The sequence below is a fragment of the Electrophorus electricus genome, chromosome 14, assembly GCF_041902795.1.
Source record: "Electrophorus electricus isolate QZ-2024a chromosome 14, ASM4190279v1, whole genome shotgun sequence".
Taxonomy (NCBI): domain Eukaryota; kingdom Metazoa; phylum Chordata; class Actinopteri; order Gymnotiformes; family Gymnotidae; genus Electrophorus; species Electrophorus electricus.
Window position 1 is genome coordinate 13,509,406 of NC_137510.1, and position 15,432 is coordinate 13,524,837.

The window sequence follows — 15,432 nt, forward strand, 5'->3', positions numbered from 1 at the left end:
TTGAGAGTTTTGCATAGATATTTGTAGAAATATGACCGGTGAAAGAAAACCAGGGATTTTATAGTAGTTATACTACTTTTACTTAATGATCTTTGTCCAGATTATCAAGAGTAATAATGGAATTAGACACTAAAGTCTTGCCTAACAAGAGTGCACTGAAATGTAATAGTCTATTGTAATGTTAATATACATCCCAATGTGTACATTATAAGGCTTTCCAGTTGTTGCATTTATGTAAAGCAAACCAAGCCCACTATTGGGTTTTAAACAGTGTTGCTGATTAACCTGAGATTTCACCATTATAGCAGACAGGCTGTTCCAGAACACAGGAGCCAATGCTCCATGACAGTCTTCCCCGATCTCAAGTATTCCGGCAAGATCTAGATCCCCAGGTGGGCGGATTCCACACCAAGCAGGAAGTAGAGAGCAGGCCAGCTGACACCCCCTCCTTCACCCCATCTCTTCAAATGACTCCTCCTCTTAGTCACAGGAGCTAGAAATGGAGCTATACCAAGTGATTATATATGCTTATGTTCATACAAAAGATACACATGCTAACACACACTCTTACATGCACGTACACATAGAGACATGCATACACAGACCCATAGATAGACATTCTGAGTCAGTGCATTAGTAGTAGTTTTATAATTTTTTACATGTCATCAAATGATCTCAAATGTGGATTTAACATATATTTTAAAATCAGGACACATTAAGCAACATTATACAATTTATATATATATATATATTATATATAAATAATATTTATATATAAAATATTTTTTTATATATGTTTTGTTTTACACTGATGTACTGAAGTTTACAATTGAATGTCATGCAGCATGAAGGGTAAGCCTATTTGTCACTGCCAGATAAGTAACATGATCTAAGGGATGACAAACATTAGATAAGCATGTGTAATATAATGAAAGAAGACTTCTGACTACATTTAAGCTTTGTAAATGAAAGTGAATAGAATACAGGGGCTGATGGCAACATTATGATCATAGGCCATGCCTGCCACATTTTTAAGAATGCTAAATATATGTCTCTCTTATTATATTTAACTGTCACATAACAACATTATTTTAGAAAATGTCAAACATCATTGGTTCATTATTGACAGGATTCTACAATATATAACATAAGCCTGCCACTAGAATTTGTAAATGGTGGAAGTACTGAAAATAATTTTTCTCTCTGTCTACTGGAAACCAACTATCTCTCACCAGTGTCCAGGACCCATACACTTTATGGTTTGATGCAGAAGGTCCTTTGGGATGGAAACTGGAAGACATTGGTTTGTGTAACATAATAACAACTTACATTCATGCTGGTTTCACTCCGTGTTTAGCTTATATTTATATTTTACATTGTGAACTAACGTATAAAGGCTTTATAAATTAGCTTTACTTTCAATGTGACCAGCCATTTCTAAGTGAACTAAATTAAATTAACAAAGAGGCAATATGACAGCTGAAATTAAAGTGCTGCTTTACATTCTCTCATTGTGACAGAGTGCCGCACCCCCAATGGATCTGTCCCTATTTGCGTCTGCCCTAGAGAGGAAGCAAAATATGATAGGCATTGTTTCTCTCTGCAGGTGGGGGCCCACACAGCTATGCTCTGACAGTTGTCTGGGGGCTAAATATAGCCGCTTGTTAGCTGCACATAGGAGGTATCGATCCCTTGGCCTGTGGCACCTGTCAGAGGCCATGGGATGTGCAAACTGGTCTCTGATCACCTCTGTCCCACACCTACTGGCTCATCAATCAGACACCCACTCTCCCTCACATGCTGTAACTGCTATGCACTGCTGTATCAAACAGTACTCACAGGTGTCCTCTAGGTTGCAGAGGGCAAATTTCTGAAACATTTCTGGAAATTCTTAGAAATTTTGCAAATTCTGGAAACACCCCATCTGATGGTTATTAAGACGAATTCCAGTATTTGTTTATAAGTGGAGTTTATTTTCATCTCTCACAAGTAGGTCAATTAAATACAATTTAAAAAAACATTTTAAAGATTGAATTATGAAAACAAATTGATTATATAATTTTAAAAAGGCCAAGTAGAGATTTGGCTAGCTATCTAACATGATAGGCTACTTTAAGATAGTTTGTTTATTGCATTGTCTAGGTGTCTCCAGATAGCACATGTAATGTTTAGGTCTTGGGTTTCAAAATTTAAATTATATCGTAATTTCAAATGCTATATTATTTAACACAATTATAATAACTAGTTGTGACAAATATAATAGCACATCCCATTTGAGTAATTTGAATATGCCACATAAGGAAGGATTAACAAAAACACCACTTACAGGAAGGTTGGTAAAATTAGTGTGTAATGGGTGTGCTGAGGTGTGTCAGCCATGGTGGTATGGAAGCTCACAAGGAAGCAGTTTGTGCTGACTTTTTGGGAGTGCACACTGGCAATGATCTCGTGTGCTGTCCATAGCTATAGGGCTGATCCAGCGGCTGTAGGATTAAGCACCATGGACAGCAGCTGACATTTCTCAATGGGGGCTTCACTGTCGGAATAGAAGATTGATACTTATCAAACTATTGCCAGGAACTGCTCCATGGGTGCCAGAAGTATAGGCTACATCACATAATTTACAGTGACGCCATTGGTCATCTTGTACAATAATTATAATACAAACCTGTCTGGCTCATGAGGTCCATGTTTTTAATGACAGATCCATCCTGATGGTTGTAAGTTCTGTCCTATGAACAAATTACTTATTTTTGATTTTATCAAGAAGTCATTTATGAAGACTTCTTTTCTATCTGTAGTCAGCTGTGTTGTATGGTATGCCTGTGAGAAGACCAACACATACTATTGAGATAAAAGAAATGTTAAAAAAAGAAGTAATATATTAATGAATTATTAATTATTACCATTAATTTGCCATTATTCCATGATAATTCACAGTAATTCCTACAAAAATCTTTCTCTAAAAATTCCTAAAGATTTGCATTCCTGGTCTTTTCTTTTTCAGGCTGGACTGGTGTGATGAGATGTCAACAATTTTGTTCCCAATGAAGAATATCTGTGTGAAAAATAATGTGTTTACAGAGGCTACTATGGGGGGTGGAAGGTTTAGTATGCAGATGAACTTTTTTTTCATCTGGGAGAGCAGCTCAGAAAGCAAAAAAAGCCACTTCCTGCTTCATGGTAGCAGGAGCAACAAATCCCTGACAATGTCCAGGATAATGAGGCAGCAAAGACTGGTCAGTTTACTCTGCTCTGAAGGTCCCCTTCAGCCTGGCCACAGTACAAGCAGCAAGCAGAAAATCGATACACAAAACACAGAAATAATAGTAAGATGAATATTTTTTGAATGGGGAAGTGAAGTGGGAAACAGATTTTTAAGTTGCTCTGGAAAACATTTGAAAGTGGCATTAAAAAGGTGGTGGTGGGGTGCTATACCTTTGCCAAAGTGCTAGATATCCATTCTAATCTCATTCATTACACACACAAACACAAGCTCTCTGCTTGTTAATTCCTTACTTAAGACATGGACCTCTGCTTAATGTCAAATGCAAGCATATTACTGGAGCTAATTGTAACGCGGGAGAGGGTGGAGAGCAAACAGACTTGCGAAGTGACAACGCCATAACGAACCAAACCGATTGACTAGAATAAAAGGTAATAAGTTTAATAATCGACACAGACTAACAATACAGAATAGAATGAAGAACAAACAGGCTAACAGAAAAATAATATGATAACAGGGTAATGGCAAGAAATGGGCAACAAGGGAACAAAACATTAAGGAAAGACTAATGGAGAACAACAATAATAAAACAATGGTGAGCATAAAGACAGACAAATGGGAACAACACAGAACCTGGCTAAGATGAACAAACAATATTAACGATGAAGATACAGAACTAAACAAGGAAGGCAACATGCAGCAAGGGTAACCAAACACAGAGAACAAACGAGCATTGACTAAACACAGAGAACAAACGAGATTGGACTAAACACAGAGAACAAACGAGATTGGACTAAACACAGAGAACAAACGAGATTGGACTAAACACTGATAACAAACGATATCGGACTAAACACCGAGAACAAACGAGATCGAACCAGAAACACAATGATAGAGACACTCTAGGACAAAGACAATGACCAACAAACAAGATACCTAGGGACGGGGTTTTTATAACACTACAATTAGGGACAAACTCAAAACAGCTGGGGACTAAGGGGAGGATACAGGTAACCACAGACACTGACGTAAACCCGGAAGTAACTAGGTTGCCCGGGAAACAGGGAACACTCTGGTCTGTGGATGTGACAGTACCCCCCCCCCCCCCCCCCCCCCCTTAACGTGCGACTCTGGAAGCACGAAACCAACCAAAGAAGGACAAGAAGAACCAGAAACCGAAAAACAACAAGGGACAAATGAAGGACCGACATTAGTAGGAGACACAGGGGTAGAGACAATGTGAGAAGGAGGTACAGGAGTAGGGATGGGTCCAGGGGCAAGACTCTGGGTAGGGCTCTTGACAAGATATGGGGCACGCATGGGACTTAGGACCAAACCCTGGGCAGGAACTGGGGTCGTGGTAAGCGTGGAAAGGAGTGGGACTGAAGACGTGGTTGTGACTGCAGATAGGCATGGAGACATGAGAGGAAGAGAGAGGAGAACTGCTGGTCTGGGGCATAGCTACGAAACTGGGGACCGGGACAGAAGCAAAGACAGGGGAGATCACATGAACTATGACAGATAAGGGCACCGGAACAAAACATACAGCAGGCATGGATACAGGAACAGGGACAGGTAGGGTGACTGATGTCACAAGGCAGGGTAACAGGTTTAAGCACAGAAACACAAACAGGCATGGATACATGAACAGGAACATAGATGAAACCAGGAACAGGATTAGGCAACACAGGAACTGGAGACACCGAAGCAGACAAGGGCACATTACTGGGTGCTGGCGCAGCAGCCTCAGGGAGCTGAGGAGCGACACCCAGCATAAACAAGGAGTTAATATGCATCCAGGTGATTGACAGAGGGACCTCAAGGGTCACTGGCTCGCCATGAGGCGTGACTAAGGGAGTCCCAAATAGAGGCACACCTGTAGCAGCTACAGGAGCCACAGGGGAGTTTCAAAGAGCGACCATGGGGACAGGCCTGGCACGTGGTGCTGGGACAGGCCTGGCACATGGCGCTGGGACTTGTGGCCTGCTCCACTCTAAGAACAACTGGGTCCAGTGACGCGATGTTCAGCGGTGGTGGGCCTAAGGGCATGGCTGTGGTATTCAGTGGCGAGTCCAGGAGGTCCCGAGGCATGGCTGTGGCTGTCAGCAGCATTGCAGGGAGGTCCAGAGACACAGCTAAGGTAGTCGGCAGCAGGTTCGGAGGTGTGGCTGTGCTGGCCAGCGACAGGTCCGGGAGGCCCGAAGATGGGGCTGTGCTGCTCAGTGGTGCTGCAGGGTCCAGAGGTGTGGCTGCGGTGGTCAACAGCAGCAGGTCTGGAGGCACAGCTGTGCCGGGCAGTGGTGGGCCTGGGGGCGCAGTAGTAAGCTACGGGTGTTCAGGTGCGGCTGTGGCAACCGGCGTCAGGTCCAGGTGTGCAGCAGTCAGCAACGGGTCCTCGGGTGCGGTTGCGGCAACCGGCGGCGGGTCCGGGTACATAGAAATCAGCGACAGATCCTCTGGCTCAGCTGTGGCGATCAGCGGCGGCAGGTCTGGGGGGTCCAGAGGCAAGGCTGCAGCCATCAGTGGTGGCGGCGGGTCCAGGGGGTCCGAAGGCGTGGACAGAACTGGCGGCATCCACTATGCCGGGTACCAGAACAAGCTCAAGACGGACGGCGTCTCTCGCGCCGGGAACAGGCTCGGGATCAGGACAGGGAGCGTCTCTCACGCCAGAGGCAGGGACCGGATCAGGCTTGGCAGCATCTTTCACACCAGAAGCAGGGACCAGCTGGGCGGCTGTAATGGGTGATGGGGTACAGAGCTGGTCAACGATGGCAGTGGGTTTAGGTTTTGAAAACCTGGCCCTTAACTGGTCAAAAAATTCGTCTAAGGTACTTGTTTGTTTTGGTCCATGCGTCATGAGTAGGTCTGCCCATTGTAAGGCCTTACCCTCTTAAAATCACAATAAAAAACGTACTTTCAGGAATTCTGGAGGATCTGGATAGAGGAGATAATTGAAATAGTTCTTACTCTGTAAAATGAATCCCTTTAAGGAACCCTCCCCATTGTACTCATGTGGAGGGCCCATAATAGAAGGGAGATACCAAGGCTGCCCAGTTTGCAGACGGTTCATCAAATCCTCAAATCCATAGTCCAATTGTCCATTCAAGTGCCACATGAACACTGCTGGAGACTTCTGCAGTAAGCTTATCATTAACGATAGCATGATCAGAAGGTTGTGAGCACTTGCCGGGAGTCTCGACTTCCTTAATGTTTAAACAGGTTTGCTTACCCTTGGCAGACTTCTTGGACTTACGTCGAGAACTCCTTGTCCCCTCAGTGCCAGGGGTGTTATTCTGCCCGGGGTGGTCCTGCTCTGAAAACTCACAGCAAAGTGACCACTGACCGGAGAGGCATGCACTCGCTGTGGTGTTAGTGGGTTGGTCATTCTGTAATGCGGGAGGGGGTGGAAAGTGAACACACTCTGTGAAGTAACTCCATAACAAACCAAACTGATTTACTAAAATAAACAAATAATAAGTTTAATAATTGACACAGACTAACAATACAGAATAGAATGAAGAACAAACAGGCTAACAGAAAAATAATATGATAACAGGGTAATGGCAAGAAATGGGCAACAAGGGAACAAAACATTAAGGAAAGACTAACGGAGAACAACAATAATAAAACATAATGGTGAGCATAAAGACAGACAAACGGGAACAACACAGAACCTGGCAATGTAACATGAACAAACAATATTGATGACGAAGATACAGAGCTAAACAAGGAAGGCAACATGCAGCAAAGGTAACCAAACACAGAGAACAAACAAGATCGAACTAAACACAGAGAACAAACGAGATCGGACTAAACACAGAGAAAAAAGAGATCAGACCAAAAACACCAAGAACAAACGAGATCGAACCAGAAGCACCGAGAATAAACGAGATCGAACCAGAACGGGGAACGCTCCGGTCTGTGGACATGACACTAATAAATAAGCCTGATAATCGAGTCCCCACTAATGTTTATGCAAAGTTATAACTACATCACTAAGATCATAACTTTGGAATAAATTAGCCATAACCTCAGCAAAAACCATCTAAAACACCACAAGAACAGGTGTCTCAAATGAATAGGTTTATGATATAGTTCCACTAACTACAATTAGTTCAAAACTATGGTCCTGTTCTTCGCACTTTGAGTTATATCATTTGGGAATTATAGAGATTAATTCTTCTGTTTTTTATATCCACTTTCCATTTGCTTCTGGCATTGAAGGCTGTTGTAGCCTGGCTGTTGTAGTCATGAGTGAGTGAAGAGTTAAATAAATGCATGACTCTGCTGTTTAGTATGATAAAAAGGGTGCTGACCTAGTTTATAGTGGGTGCAGGTTTATTTGACTCTCAAGGATAACCCTCAATTAGTTTCATTAGAGCTAGGGCCATGTCCACTTTCTCCATTGCCAATTTAATTAATTAAAACAATATTGATGCTCCATTTTCAGGCAATGATTCTTTTCCTGTGTCAGTCCAGTGTAATTATTCTCAGAATTGATTACTGAGCTATCACAGAGATGGCATGCTTAGGAACAAAGACATAAAGGTATAATGTTCTACTCATATACATGATGATGAGGAATGAATGTTGGTATTACCATTTTTCTGGACACAGATTAATTCTAATCTTGGGTTACATATCATTTTAAAGATGGGTTTAGTTTAATCTAACGTAGAAATTAAAATGAGATATTGAGTTACTGACAAAAGTAGTAACTGAGAAAAAAGTAGAAAATTGAGAATATAGTACCTTGTCAAAATGCTGTAAAATAAAATTAAGAAAGTTGGGTTGGGGCAGTGTGTAACGCGGGAGGGGTGGAGAGCGAATACACTTGCGAAGTGCGCGTTGGATGTTATGTGAAACTGAACTAACTAGGGAAGCCATAATATAAGGGATGGATGGGATAGAATAAGTAAATGTATTTATTAACAGACACAGACTAACAATACCGACTAGAAAAAAAAAGAAAAAACAGACAAACATAAGAGGAACAGGCTAACAGAACAATAACATGCTAATAGGGTTAGGGCGAGACTAAGTTAGACAAAATAACGTTAACTAAAGCATACAGAGAAAATATTACAGACGAGGGAACAGCAGAGAACTAAACAAGGAAACATAGTGTGACGATTGGCCACCCTCCCGGCATCCCGGTTTTATAATTTCTCCGTTGTGTCTTTGTTTTTCCTTCTCTTTCTTGTTCCGCTCCTTGGTTTCGTTTTCTCCGCCCCTTGTCTGTTCCTTCATTTCAGTCCGTGTTTTGGTTCCCCCTGTTCCCATTTTCACCTGAGTCTGGTTAGTGCCTGATTGTATTGGTTATTTAAGCCCTGTTTTGTCTTCGAGTTTATTGGTTATTTTGGTAAGTTTGTTCATGTGTGAAGATGCCGTTATCGCAGTTGTTTTATTTGTACACTTAGTTCGTGTGTTACTTGCCTTAGTGTTTTCCCCTTTGTCTCTGTTTGTTAGCCTCCCGTGTTTTTGTTAATCTCGCTCATTTAATAGCCTCATGCATTTGCATTCTGTCTCTCGCCTTGTCCCTGCTAAAACATTAAAGAATAACCAACCACAAGAATGCAGCAGGAGGACCTCTCTAAGTAACGTCGTGTTCCGTCCGCGTCAGCTCAGCCACCACCGCACAATGGTTTACTACCGAAAGGGGACATAGATTACATCGGGGCCCTGCTCTCTACGCTTAGAGAGATGAAACCTTTGGCTCTACCCTCGCTTATGGCCACACACAGTGAGTGTAATGGGGAGGGTAAGTCTATAGTAACATTATGTCATGCAATGCCGCATTTACTTTCAACACTTGACGTGCCCTAATCCCACGGAGTTTATGAAGATAGTGTTTTTGAAAACATTTCTCCAGGGTAAAGCGCTTGCATGGGCTGAAATAAAACTCCAGCACAGGGCTCAGGAGGCTATAACGGTGGATTTTCTCCAGAGAGTTGACAGAGGGTTCTCTCTACACGATTTGCTCCACCAAAATAGCCTGCTGTAGCTGCCAGACTCCCTATCAGTCCCTGTCTCTGGTGTGAAGGAAACCAACCAGCAGTCCCCACCTCCAGCGAGAGAGATGCCGCCCGTCCTGATCCTGTTCCAGTCCCCAGCACGAGAGATGCCGCAAGTCATGTTCCTGGCATAGTGGATGCCACCAGTTCTGTTCCTGTTCTTGGCCTAGTGGTGGCTGCCTGGCCTGTTTTTGCCACCAAAGAGGTCTCTCAGCCTGTTCCTGTTCCATGTGTCAAGTCTGTACCTGTAGGTGCGCCCTTCACATATCCCTGCAGCACCGCTGACTGCCACAGCCACGCCTCCGGACCCCCTGTACCCACCGGGGGTTTGATGTGGCATCAAAGTTACCCTGCCCATCCCAGTACCTGTATCCATGCCAATTGTATATTTTGTTCCCGTGTCTGTTGTCCTGAATATACTTCTCTGTTCTTGCTTCTGTTCCTAAAACTGTTCCCGCTACCAGCATGTCTCCTCTCCTGACTCTGTGCCCGCCTCCTGTTCCAGCCACATTGCCGGTCCGACTCCCCTCCCCTTCCCTGTCCTACTTACATCCCTCAATCTGCCCTGATTCCTGCACCTGTCCAGGGTTTGGCCTTGTATCACGTATATGGTCCCTGTCTGTAGTCCTGCCCCTAGCCCAGCTTCCGCTTCTTTGTTTGCTCTGCGTGTCCCCCCCCGTCGGTCTCCTATCCTGTCTCCTCATCCTTTTGGCCCTGTCTCTGCCTTGTACAGCCCTTTTGTTCCTGCTCTTTACTGACCTCCTGCCTCTGTTTCTGGGTCTTGTCCCTGCTCCACATCTTACCCATTCTGCTTGTCTGTGTCATATCCTGGTTCTGTGTTTTTGTTTTGGGTTTCTTTTGCATGCTCCAGTGTTGCACGCTTCGGTGGGGGGTTCTGTGATGATCGGCCACTCTCCTGGTGTCCCTGTTTTATGATTTCTCTATTTTGTCTTTGCTTTTCCTTCTCTTCCTTGTTCCGCTCCTTGGTTTTGTTTTGGCTGCCCCTCGTCTGTTCCTTCGTTCCAGTCTGTGTTTTGGTTCCCCCTGTTCCCATGTTCACCTGAGTCTGGTTAGTGCCTGATTTTGTCTTGGTTATTTAAGCCCTGTGTTTTGTCTTCTAGTTTGGTTATTTTGGTAAGTTTGTTCATGTAAAGTTGCTGTTTATTGCAATTGATTTATTTGTATACTTAGTTCGTTTTACTTGCCTCAGTGTTTTCCCTTTGTCTCTGTATGTTAGCTTCCTGTGTTTTTTGTTAACCTTGCTTATTTAATAGCCTCTTGCCTTTGCGTTCTACCTTTCCCCTCGTCCCTGCTTAAACATTACACATAGACAGTGAGCGTAACTAAGCAGGGAGCGTGAGGAGAAAACAGACGTGGGGTGAGGAACAAGATGCGAGGTTAAATAGGAATATACAAACTACATATGAATAAGGAGTGAGAACAAACAAAATCTAATGAGATACAAACAGGAGCTAGGACAAACATATGAGTGCGGAGCATGGATGAGCAAGATCTTAGCAGAGACAATGAATGACTGACAAACAAGACAGGAATGGGGTTTACACAGGAATGCAATTAGGGACAAACTCAGAACAGCTGGACACAAAGGGGAGGAGAAACCATGGAAACTGACAGGTCTGCAGATGTGAACATAGATGAAACCAGGAACAGGAGCTGAGGTAATAACAGGAGAAGCAATCACTGGGGCAGACAAAATAGCCTCTAGGAGCAGAGGAGTCCTAGGTATCTCAGGGAGTCCACCTGTAGCAGCCTTATTTGGCACAGGAGAGTCAAAAGAAGGATTAACCATGGTGCTAAGACCAACATGAGGCATGGGAAATGGCCTGGCTACATCCAATCCATGAGGAGGACCAGGCAGTGAGGTGTCTGTAGCACCTGAAGCAGGACCTGGCTGGACTGGAGGTGCTACTCCAACATTATATGGCAGATACAGGAGTGCAGCAGTCAGTTGTAGGTCCGTGGGCATGGCTGTGGTGACCAGGGGCGGATCCAGGGGGTCCGGAGGCGAGGCTGCAGCGTTCAGCGGCGTGTCGGGAAGTTCCAGGGGCATGGCTGCAGCATCCAGCAGCGGGTCTGGGAGGTCTGGAGGCGCGGCTACGTTGTCCAGCGGCGGCGGGTCCGGAGGCGCGACCACAGGAACAGACCTGGTAACAGAATGGGTGGCCTCTCTCAGGCCGGGAACAGGAACTGGATCAGGATGGGTGGCTTCCTCCACGCCGGGAACAGGAATTGGATCAGGAAGGGCCGGGAACAGGAATTGGAAACAAGATGCGAGATTAAACAGGAATATACAAGCTATATAGGAGCGAGGAGCGAGAACAAACAAAATCTAATGAGAGACACAGGAGCTAGGGGCTTGGACAAACATATGAGCGCGGCGCATGGACGAGCGACATCTTAGCAAAAACAATGAGAGACACTGAATGACAAAGAATGACTGATGAACAAGAGATGCAGGACCAGGGTTTACATAGGAATGCAATTAGGGACAAACTCAGAACAGCCATACACAAAGGGGAGGAGACACGGAAGTGAATCAGTTGATAGGGAAATGGAGAACGTTCAGGTCTGCGGACGTGACACAGTGGTGTGCACAGTTCCAGTGGATAGATAGATAGATATATATATATATATATATATATATGAATGAGAATGAATACACACACAAACCTGTCTAATAATAAACATATTCTTGTTCACAAACAATATGAACTACTGTAATCAGTACAGATATTCCAACCTGTGTGTTGTCAACCCCTACTGGTACCATTAAGCTCTGGCTGAATTCTCACTTAATGTCATGTTATTCTCTGACTAAGACAGTTTGGTCATTCTGTACTTGTAACATTGAGACATGCAGTTCTTTAATATTACAAAGGGTATACATAATAACTAAACCAACAGAGTGACAAAGAAAGCAAGCACTGATAACTGGAGAACCAAAAAGGGGAGACAAACTAACAGAAAACCAAGAACAAAACAGATAAAAAGGTAAAAAAAAAACATGAAAACAATCAGTAGGCTAGAAAGATGAAAACTTCAGAGGACAATGACAAGGAGCACATACAAAGACTTGACAACCAAGCTAAGAAAAATGCAGGGTTTAAATACACAACTTAATGCGGAATAATGAGACACCAGCATTACCAATAAGGGGCGGAGAAATGAGCCATGGGGTTAAACAAGACCAAAACCAAAATAAGGGAACACATGGTAGTCGTCGACATGGGAACCTCATTGTCAGATGGGGGGCAACCATGACAGTGCTATGTTACATACTAAATGTATATAACATTTCAAACTATGAATGTTTACTGTCCAGTCACATAGTGATCAATTTTATAAAATTGCCAAAATAGAAAACAGAATATTCTTATGATTAGGCACAGAAACTCAAACATTGTCTCAATGTACAGTCATGGCCAAAAGTTGGTTTTCACAAAGTTTACTGCCTCAGTTTTTTTTTAGATCCTTTTGTCAGATGTTTATATGGTATAGTGAAGTGCAATTATAAACATATAACTTTTTGTTGAAAAATACATCCAGTTTAAGCAAAGACTTAATGTTTATAATGTTGACCCCTCTTTTTTAAGACTTCTGCAATTCGCTTTAGTATGCTGGATATCAGCTTCTGGGCAATTTTTTGGGCAAACCATTTTTGCCAAATCAGTGTTTGGAGTTGATCAGTTTCTGTGTTTGTCCACCCTCTTTTTGAGGCTTAACCACAGGTCCTCAATGGGATTGAGATCTGGGGAGTTTCCTGGACATGGACCCAAAATTCAATGTTTTGTTCACAGAGCCATTTGGTTATCACTTTTGCCTTGTGACATGGTGCGCCATCATGCTGGAAAAAGCATTGTTCCATTGTTGCTCTTGGAGAACGTTTTGATGCTATTCCTTATTCATAGCAGTGTTCTTAGGCAAACTTTTTAACAAACCTACTCCCTTATATGAGAAGCAACCCCACACATGAATGGTCTCAGGATGCCTCACTGTTGGCATGACACAGACTCATGGTAGTGCTCACCTTTTCTTCTCCAGACAATCATTTGTCCAGATGTCCCAAACAGTCTGAAGGGGCTTCATCAGAGAAAATAACTTTACCCCAGTCCTCTGCAGTCCAATTCCTATACTTCCTGCAGAATGTCAGTCTGTCCTTGATGTTTTTCTTGGAGAGAAGTGGCTTCTTTGCTGCCATTCTTGACACCAAGCCATCCTCCAAAAGCCTTCGCCTCACTGTGCATGGAGATGCACTCACACCTGACTTCTGCCATTCCTGAGCAAGCTTCGCACTGGTTGTTGACCCGATCCTCTTTAGGAGACTGTTCTGGTGCTTGCTTGACGTTCTTGGGCGCTCTGAAGCCTTCTTTACTGCAATTGAACATCTCTCCTTTAAGTTCTTGATGATTCAATAAATGGTTGATTTTGGTATCATACAAGGAGCAATGTCCTTGCCTGTGAAGCCCTTTTGATGAAACGATGACTGCACATGTTTTCTTGGAGGTAACCATGGTTAACAGTAGAAAACCTAAAGCACCACCACCCTTTTAAAGCAACTAGTCTCCTTTTCTAATCAGCATGACAGATTGATATCAGTTGCCTTGTCCTCGTTAACACTATCTCCTGAGCTAATGAGAAGATCACTGAAATTATGTTAGCAAGCCATTTTGTTGCAGGGCTGAAATGTAGTGGCTGGAATGCAGTAATTTTTGTTATTAAGTTAATTTTCATGGCAAGGAATCTGATCACTCTTCACAATCTAGAGTTAATGCAAATTGCCACCATAACTGAAGCAGCAAACTTTGTGAAAACCAGAATTTTTGCTAGTTTTCTGGTCACAAATGTATGTATAAGTAAGGTAGAACCCAGAAGAAGCTTTCATCCATGTTCCAGAACCCAGAGTTGTAACTAAAAATAATGCACTTAATCAGCAGGGAATGAACAAGAGATTATGGAATGAATGCAGACCCATTCCATTATAAAAGGTCACACAATATTCAATTCCATTTCATTCTTATTTACATATAGCACTTGACAACAGATATTGTCTCAAAGCAGCTTTACAGTAAGCAGGTCTAGACTGCTAATGAGCAAGCCAAAGGACATATCAGAATGTATATCTTTCTGTCTGATGACTCACTGGCAGTAATAAAATGATGGAGTAAATATAGATAATTAGTATTTTTGGTGGACTTTTTGCAATGTTATAACAGATGTCAATGATGTTGAAGTCAGTAGATGACAATCTGGAGATGAAAGATATTGCCCTGAATTAATTTTAAGACTTTTCACTAGATAATAATAGAAATAAAGTCTAACAAATAAAAGTATGGTTCTTTTGTAAAACACTAGTATTCTCTATACTGATATGTTCAAAACGATTTTTTAAAAATACAGAAACATTTATAATTTCTTTTACATATGATGTGTACAATGGGTTAAAATGAATATACAAGTCAGCAGTGTGACGTTTACCTCAAAATGCAAGCCATTACTCAGAAAATACACAGCATTATTGGTATGAATTACAACTTTAATTCATTCAGAGGTTACTGAAGTTTTCTGTCTTGTTGAGAATGCTCTGCTGCATGAGGACTAAACATCATTGACTAAACACAGGAAGCGTGCCTCAGCACTCAGGTAGCATCCCCAATTAATAAACCAGTTGGATTTCAGCGTACTTACATTGTTCATATCTGCATTTCCTGCTTGCAGCCTTCTCCAGTAGAGCTAAGCATGGGATTCTCCATGCTTTTCTTTGAATGAGTTTTATGAGTATGAATGGGTGCTTTCAGAATAGAGTACCTCTGTGTGTCTGTGTGTATTTAAATGTATATTTTTAGATATGCTTATATAAGCCGGCATGCATATGGCCTTTCGGTGACCCTTTGATCAAAATAATTCAGTTTACTGGTGAGATCATTCACATAAGCTCTGTCACAGATGGTACTCAAAACATTTCACTCCTGAAAATGTGATAAATTTATCATTATTGGGAACCAACTGCTTACCAGCTTTGTTCTGATGGTTTGTATGCCTGCTTAGATCAATCATGCTCACATCATACTCCAGAATACATCTTTAATCCCCCACACCTACCCACCAGAACGAAACATCTACCATTACTGGCTTTCTTTAGTGGTAAAACAGGATGCAAGTAATGACCTAATA

General features: G+C 42.7%; 1 long non-coding RNA gene across 1 annotated transcript; it reads left to right on the forward strand.

Annotated features, from left to right (window-relative positions):
- Nucleotides 1–8,079: 8,079 nt before the first annotated feature.
- Nucleotides 8,080–11,870, forward strand: LOC113573047 (uncharacterized). Its single transcript, XR_003410175.3, has 3 exons — nt 8,080–8,588; nt 8,784–8,987; nt 9,099–11,870. It is a non-coding gene; the product is annotated as an uncharacterized LOC113573047 (long non-coding RNA).
- Nucleotides 11,871–15,432: the final 3,562 nt, after the last annotated feature.